This window comes from Natator depressus, chromosome 28, assembly GCF_965152275.1.
Source record: "Natator depressus isolate rNatDep1 chromosome 28, rNatDep2.hap1, whole genome shotgun sequence".
NCBI lineage: Eukaryota > Metazoa > Chordata > Testudines > Cheloniidae > Natator > Natator depressus.
This window is the reverse complement of record NC_134261.1, coordinates 6,780,500-6,788,787: the sequence shown is the minus strand read 5'-3', so window position 1 is coordinate 6,788,787 and position 8,288 is coordinate 6,780,500. Positions and strand designations below refer to the sequence as shown.

Here is an 8,288-nt window from a genome sequence, read left to right as displayed (position 1 = left end):
TCGGGACCAAGGGAAAATGTACCCTAATTCAACCTCTTCCACCCTCTACTCCGCCCCCTCCCTCCAAATTGTCTGTGACACCCCCATCCCCACGGTGCTCTACCCCCATCCAGAGACCTGTGGTTCTTAATGCAACTGGTTTACAAATGACTATCGCTCTGTTCCCCACTGGCTGGTCTCTCACTACAAGATTTCCTAACTGTTCTCAGTTCACGAAAGTACGTGAAAGAATGTTGCCATGAGTAATTTCAAACTCATTTGAATTGGATGGAGGGGAATTAAAGAAGAACATCCGAAAACGGTGAGCCCTCACAAATTACCTCTGGGAAAGCTGAAACTCATTGCAGGAAGGTGACTCAGCAGCTTGAATCCAACACTTGGAACGTGCCCTAGGGCTACTGGACAGGAGGTATTATAACAGGGGTTTGCACTTAGCTCAACCGACCTTTTGTTGGGAAATGTTATTCTAAGCCTCGATCAGGATTGGATGAGACCTCAGGAGGTGTCTAGCCCAAACCCCTGATCAAAGCAGGACCAACACCAACTAAATCATCCCAGCCAGGGCTTTGTCAAGCCGGGCCTTATAAACCTCTGAGGATGGAGATTCCACCACCTCCCCAGGGAACCCATTCCAGTCTTCACCACCCTCCTAGTGAAAAAGTTTTTCCTAATATCCAATCTACACCTCCCACACTGCAACTTGAGACCATTACTCCTCGTTCTGTCATCTGCTACCACTGAGAACAGTCTAGATCCATCCTCTTTGGAACCCCCTTTCAGGTAGTTGAAAGCAGCTATCAAATCCCCCCTCATTCTTCTCTTCTGCAGACTAAATGACCCCCGTTCCCTCAGCCTCTCCTCATAAGTCATGTGCCCCAGCCCCCTGATCACTTTTGTTGCCCTCCCCTGGACTCTCTCCAATTTGTCCACATCCTTTCTGTAGTGGGAGGGTGGGGCGAAAACTGGATGCAATACCCCAGATGTGGCCTCACCAGTGCCAAATAGATGGGGAATAATCACTTCCCTCAATCTGCTGGCAATGCTCCTGGTAATGCAGCCCAATATGCCATTAGCCTTCCTGGCAAAAATGGCACACTGCTAACTCCTATCCAGCTTCTCATCCAGTGTAATCCTCAGGTCCTTTTCTGCACAACTGCTGCTTAACCAGTCAGTCCCCAGCCTAGAGATGTGCTTGAGATTCTCCCATCCTAAGTGCAAGACTCTGCACTTGTCCTTGTTGAACCTCGTTAGATTTATTTTGGCCCAATCGTCCAATTTGTCTAGGTCACTCTGGGCCCTATCCCTACCGTCCAGCATATCAACCTCTCCCCACAGCTTAGTGTCATCTGCCAGGTTACGGCGCATCCAGATCATTAATAAAGATGTTGAACAAAACCGGTCCCAGGACTGACCCCTGGAGCACTCCGCTTGATAGTGGCTGCCAGCTAGAAATCAAGCCATTGATCAGTGCCCGTGGAGCCCGAGAATCTAGCCACCTTTCTAACCACCTTATAGTCCATTCATACAATCCATACTTTTTTAACTTGCTGGCAAGAATACTGTGAGAGACCATATCAAAAGGTTTGCTAAACTCAATATTTATCACATCCACCACTTTCCCCATATCCACAGAGCCAGTTATCTCATCGTAGACGGGAATCAGGTTGGTCAGGAATGACTTTCCCTTGGTGAATCCATGTTGACTGTTCTTGATCACCTTCCTCTCCTCCAAGTGCTTCAAAACGGTTTCCTTGAGGACCTGCTCCATGATTTTTCCAGGGACTGAGGTGAGGCTGACCGGTCTGTAGTTCCCTGGGTTCTTCTTCTTCCCTTTTTAAAAGATAGGCATGGTATTTGCCTTTTTCCAATCGTCCGGGACCTCCCCCAATCAGCACAAGTTTTAAAAGATAATGGCCAATGGCTCTGCAATCACATCCGCCAACTCCCTCGGCACTCTCGGATGCCTTAGACCTGGGCCCATGCACTTGTGCATCTCCAGCTTTTCTAAATAGTCCTTAACCTGTGCTTTCACCACAGAGGGCTGCTCACCTGCTCCCCATACCGTGCTGCCCAGTGCAGCTGTCTGGGAGATGACCTTGTCTGTGAAGACCGAGGCAAATAAAGCACTGAATACTTCAACTTTTTCCACATCATCTCTCACGAGGTTTCCTCCACCATTCAGTAAGGGTTCCACTCTTTCCCTGACCTTTGTCTCCTTGCTAACATACCTGTAGAAACCCTTCTTTTTACCCTTCACATCCCTTGCTAGCTGCAACTCCAGTTGCGTTTTGGCCTTCCTGATTACACCTCTGCATGCTCGAGCAATATTTTTATACTCCTCCCTAGTCATCTGTCCAAGTTTTCACTTCTTGTAAGCTTCCTTTTTGTGTTTAAGTTCACCGAAGATTTCACTGTTAAGCCAAGCTGGTCGCCTGCCATATTTGCTATTCTTTCTGCACATCGGGATGGTTTGTTCCTGTGCCCTCAATCAGGCTTCTTTAAAATATAGCCAGCTTTTGTGGACTCCTTTCCCCCTCATATTAGCCTCCCAGGGGATCCTGCCCATCAGTTCCCTAAGTGAGTCAAAGTCCGATTTTCTGAAGTCGAGGGTCCATATTTTGTTATTCTCCTTTATGCTTTTTTTGAGGATCCTGAACTCAACCATCTCATGGTCACTGCTGCCCAGGTTGTCCTCCACTTCTTCTTCCCCTCCTAATTCTTCCCTGTTTGTAAGCAGCAGGTCAAGAGGAGAACATCCCCTGGTTGATTCCTCCAGTGATTGCACCAGGAAGTTGTCCCCAGCACTCTCCAAAAACTTCCTGGGGACTTGAGACTATGTACCATTTTCTGGGGGCTTGTTTTTTTACCCAGCAGGTGTGGGAACTTCTGGCTACATGATGGCTTTTCCCAGACTTGGTTGGACAGGATTATTTACAGCTAGCCTTAGGTTTGTTCCTGGACGAATGAGGACAAGCCACAGGGTGCCAGAAGAACCAGCTGCAGGGGCAGCAAGGGTGCCCTCAGCAGGGGCTGCCATATAGTGGGCGGGTGTCAGAGGGCACACGGCACCTAATCAATGCCTCAGCACTGGATCATCTTTGGCAGAGCCTCTGTCAGGAGCATATTGAGTGACGAAGGCAGTTCCCTGAAGCAGTGGCTAACAAGGTTTATGTGGCTGTTGAATGGCTGCCCGTGGTGGAAAAAACAGTGAGTCTGTAGCAGCATGGAGGTGGGTATGGGCTGGGCTCTGGGATCAGGATGGGCCTTGATTCCCTCCTATTGGTCTTTGTTTCTAGGTAAGAAGGGGTTTTCCACGAGCAACTGGGAGCAGGTCAGTTTTGTGTTCAGGCACTGTATCATGTCCTCCAGGTTTCTTGTAAGCACACAGGGCCCTTAACGTACTGAGAATTGGCCCAGAAAGTGTGCATGACTAGCAATCACTCTCTCGCTGGAGTCTGGTTTCGGAGTTTTTTTGTTGAAGAAGTGCCGCTTTTAGGTCTGTAATCGAGTGACCAGAGAGACTGAAGTGTTCTCTGACTGGTTTTTGAATGTTATAACAGGCTCCAACGAGAGACGGCTGAATTGGAATTAATTTGCAAACTGGATCCAATTAACTTAGGCTTGAATAGAGACTGGGAGTGGATGGGTCATTACACAAAGTAAAACTATTTCCCCATGTTTATCCCCCCTCCACCCCCCACTGTTCCTCAGACGTTCTTGTCAACTGCTGGAAATGGCCCACCTTGATTATCACTACAACAGGTTTCCCTCCCTCCCGCCCCCCGCTCTCCTGCTGGTAATCGCTCACCTAAGCTGATCACTCTGGTTACAGTGTGTATGGTAACCCCCATTGTTTCATGTTGTCTGTGTATATAAATCTCCCCACTGTATTTTCCACTGCATGCATCCGACGAAGTGAGCTGTAGCTCACGAAAGCTCATGCTCAAATAAATTGGTTCGTCTCTAAGGTGCCACAAGTCCTCCTGTTCTTTTTGCGAATACAGACTAACATGGCTGTGACTCTGAAACCTGTCAGTATTAAACAGTAACTATTTTAAAAACCCTTTTCTGCTTATCCCAATAATTCAATCAAAGTGCGTTTTAGGCTTAATATAAAAGTGGTGAGAAAAGGTCAATCCGTTATAAAGAGTAGATTAAAGACTAAATTAAGCATTTAAAATAATGTTAAATATAACAAATGTGTTTTGACTTTATAAGGGGGGGCGCACTCGGAGGCTTGCTTTGTGAACGGGGTCACCAATTTAAAAAGTTTGAGAACCACTGGGTTACACAGGGAAAGGGGAGAGAGAGACACTGAAAAGGGCCTGCAGGGGAAATACCTGGGGAGAGAGGTTGCCAGCTCCCAAATCTGCCCCGCTCCATGTACTGCCCCATCCCTGGGCTGATCATCCCAGTGCTGTGGGCCTGGATCTCCAAAGGCCAGGACATCACAAATCCCCCTCTCTGCCAAGGGCAGAGGCGATTCCTTCATGCCAGGCCCCTGCCTCACTGAATAATTGCACACATTCATTGGTGCTCCTCTCCCCTGCTTCTTTCTGTAACCCTTCTGCCAGTTGCAGTCAGCAGCAACACGGCCCGGGTTCAATATCTAGGGGCTCCTTTTCAACAACACAACAAAGAACCCGCTCGAGCCCCGACCCAGTAACCTGGGACCAGGGCCACCCAGATATTCAGGGGGCCTGGGATCTTCGGCGGCGGGGGTCCTTCCACTCTGGGTCTTCGGGGCACTTCGCTGAAGGAAGAACCCCTTGCCGCCGAAGAGCTGGAGCGGAGGCAGGTCTTCCGCGGTGGGTCCTTCACTCCGGGTGTGTTCGGCAGCACTGAAGGACCCGCAGCCGCAGTGCTGCCAAAATCTCTCGTGGGGGCCCCTGAAAACTCTCGTGGGGGCCTGGGGCAAATTGCCCCACTTGCCCCCTCCTCCGCCATCTGGGTGGCCCTGCCTGGGACAATTCCACACCACCCCCTGGGTGCCTCTAGAGGGAATGCTTCCCCACTCACAAGCACCGAATCTGAGGCTGTGTCTACACTCCCAATGCCAACGACGGGTTCCGCTCGATAACGATCCACAGCCGTGCAGGCTGACACCCGTTCGTTTTGATCCTCAGGCTCAGGAAAACCACAAAAGCCTCTTCTTTTCTAGTGGGCCAGGCAAAAATAAGGTGACACTAAATTATTCTAGGTTTAGGCTGGATATTAGGAAACACTTTTTCCCTAGGAGGGTGGTGAAACACTGGAATGGGTCCCTAGAGATGTTGTGGAATCTCCTTCCTTAGATATTTTTAAGGTCAGGCTTGACAAAGCCCTGGCTGGGATGATTTAGTTGGGGGTTGGCCCTGCTTTGAGCAGGGGGTCGGACTAGATACCTCCTGAGGGCCCTTCCCACCCTGATCTTCTATGATTCTATGATTCTGATTGCTGAAAGCAGGTTTAGGGGGTTGCGTATTTTTGAAAGAAAAAAGCAATACTGAAAAAAAAGAACACAGGCAAAAATTGCCGGTAAAGGCTAATGTCCTGAATGGGAACTCAGCAGCGTTTTGTAACTGGGGGAGGCGTACGGTCTGAATGTGTATGACCCGACCCCGTTCCCCGCTCCCTCCCCGCCTAGCAGGAGGGCTTGGCACTCTCTCTGTGCATCGGTGTGATGGCTGAGCGGTTGACCAAGCAATGACAATCCAAGGAGGTTCCCTGAGTAGGTTGCACTCCTGAGGAGATTCTGTGCACGATATTTTAAAATTCTACATGTTTTATTTGTCAATAAATACATGTGGAGACTCCAGCACGGCAGTGAGGAGCACAGGCTGCTGGATGAAAGGAGGTGGGAGATCACCCTGCAGTCCCCTCTCCCCTCCTGGGAAACAGACTTCGTGGCAAGGCTGCACCCCTCTGCTGCCTACACCAGGAGCCCAAACCGACTCCCCAGAACTGCTCAGGAGGGGTGCGTGACCATTCTTGTGGCTTCCCTTTGCTCCCGCCCATCAGAAAGCCATTTTTCCTGCAGGGAAGCAAAGAAATCTACGTGGGGATGTGAATTCTGCGCGTGCGCAGTGGTGCAGAATTCCCCCCGGAGTAAAGTTTGAATCTTGCAGGTGGCTTTGCAGAGTATGAATCAGGCTGCCTGTGCCCCGGAAATACCACCCTGCTCTTCCAGGAAAAAAGACCCTCCTGCAAAAGAAGTCACATGACTGGAGTCGTAGCTAAGGTTCCTGGGTATTGTTAGTAAAAGTCGTGGACAGGTCATGGCCCCCGACTTATACCATAAATACCCCTGATTGAATCTTGGGGAGGGGGAATGTGGGGGGCCCACAGCACCAGGTGGGGGGAGGGGAAACTCCAGGGGGTCCACTGTGCTGCTGGGGAGGGGGAAGCCCCAGGGGCCTCCTGTCACTCTGGCAATTGCTGGGGGGCCCTCTGCCACTCTGGCTGCCCTGGGACAGCTGCCGGGAGCCACGGAGCTCTGGCTGGGGAGAGCCGCATTGGCCACTGCTCAGGCCGTCCCCAGAGCCAGCCACCCAGGGCCGTCCCAGCAGCGGCCGGCATGGCTGCCCCCCAGGGCCGCCTGAGCAGCTGGCTCCGGGCGATTTAAAAGGGCCCAGGGGCCCCTGCCGCCACTCCCGGGGCTAAAGTGGCTTCCTGCCCACCCTTGCTCCAGGCAGAGCGCCCCTCCCAGAAGTGTCTGGCACATCCCTGCAGCCCCTGGGGGGGGTGTCTCTGGCACACTGCCCCTGCGCCGAGCGCCAATTCTGCCACTGTAAAGCTGCGGCCAATGGGAGCTGCAGGGGTGGGGCCTGTGGGCAGTTGTCCCCGGAGACCCTCCGCCCCCCCCCCCCCCGCCACTTTGGAGCTGCTGCCAGATGGGGGTGCGGGTCACTTTCAGGAACCACTCAAGATAAGTGCCACACCCCAACCCTCTGCCCCAGCCCAGATCCCTCACCCCACCCACACCCAAACTCCCTCCCAGAGCCTGCCAGTGTCCCCCCCTGCACCCCAACCCCCTGCCCCAGCCCAGAGCCCACACCTCCTGCACCCAAACTCCCTCCCAGAGCCTGCCAGTGTCCACCCCCCACACACCAACCCCTTGCCCCAGCCCAGATCCCTCACCCCACCCACACCCAAACTCCCTTCCAGAGCCTGCCAGTGTCCCCCCCTGCACCCCCATCCCCTGCCCCAGCCCAGAGCCCACATCTCATGCACCCAAACTCCCTCCCAGAGCCTGCCAGTGTCCCCCCCCCCGCACCCCAACCCCTTGCCCAGCCCAGAGCCCACCCCCCTCCTGCATCCAAACTCCCTCCCAGAGTCTGCCAGTGTCCCCCCTCCCCTGCACCCCCACCCTCTGCCCCAGCCCAGAGCCCACACCTCATGCACCCAAACTCCCTCCCAGAGCCTGCCAGTGTCCCCCCCTGCACCCCCATCCCCTGCCCCAGCCCAGATCCCTCACCCCCTCCTGCACCCAAACTCCCTCCCAGAGCCCACCCCCCCTCCTGCACCCAAACTCCCTCCCAGAGCCTGCCAGTGTCCCCCCTGCACCCCCATCCCCTGCCCCAGCCCAGAGCCCACACCTCCTGCACCCAAACTCCCTCCCAGAGCCCACCCCCCCTCCTGCACCCAAACTCCCTCCCAGAGCCTTAGCAGAGCTGTGGGGGTGCGGGGGGAAGGGGAGGGAGAGGGGAGGAAAGGGGCAGGACTTGGACCCGTTCTGGGCACCACCAAAACTGATATAAACCTGGCCACCCTGAGCCTGAGCCAGTCCTTGCAGAGCTCTCTCCTGACACGAGGGGACTCTGGGGGAGAGGGTGGCTGCTGGGGCTTTATTCCTGCCTTTCAGGACCAGGGAAGGGTCACGCAGGGCGAGAAGGAATAAAGGGAGGCTGAACGCTTTCCGGGGCAGTCGGCAATAAAAGCCGAGCTAGCAGAGGATGGTTTCGATCCATCGACCTCTGGGTTATGGGCCCAGCACGCTTCCGCTGCGCCACTCTGCTGCCCCCAGAGCTCCCCACAGCGGGGCAGGGGAGAGCTGTGGCCATGGGGTTTAGGCGCTTTCTAGGAAGGGGCTTGTACACGGTGCCCGGTCTCCAAAGCCGAACTCAGAGGCCATCTCTGCATATTCCCAGCCGGGAAAACCGGCCCCTTTCCCCTTGCTTTTCTCCTGAGACGATCCAGCCGGTCTCCTGCCCCCCCAGGCTGTGTGTGTGTGTGTGTGGGGGGGTTCCCCGGTCCCCGAGTGTCCCAAACCCCCTGCGAGGGGCCCGGTGGGGCAGGGCCAGGCCCGG

At 54.0% G+C, this 8,288-nt stretch overlaps 1 non-coding gene across 1 annotated transcript; it reads right to left on the bottom strand.

Annotated features, from left to right (window-relative positions):
* Nucleotides 1-7,925: 7,925 nt before the first annotated feature.
* On the bottom strand, nt 7,926-7,997 carry TRNAM-CAU (transfer RNA methionine (anticodon CAU)). The gene has a single exon. It is a non-coding gene; the product is annotated as a tRNA-Met (tRNA).
* Nucleotides 7,998-8,288: the final 291 nt, after the last annotated feature.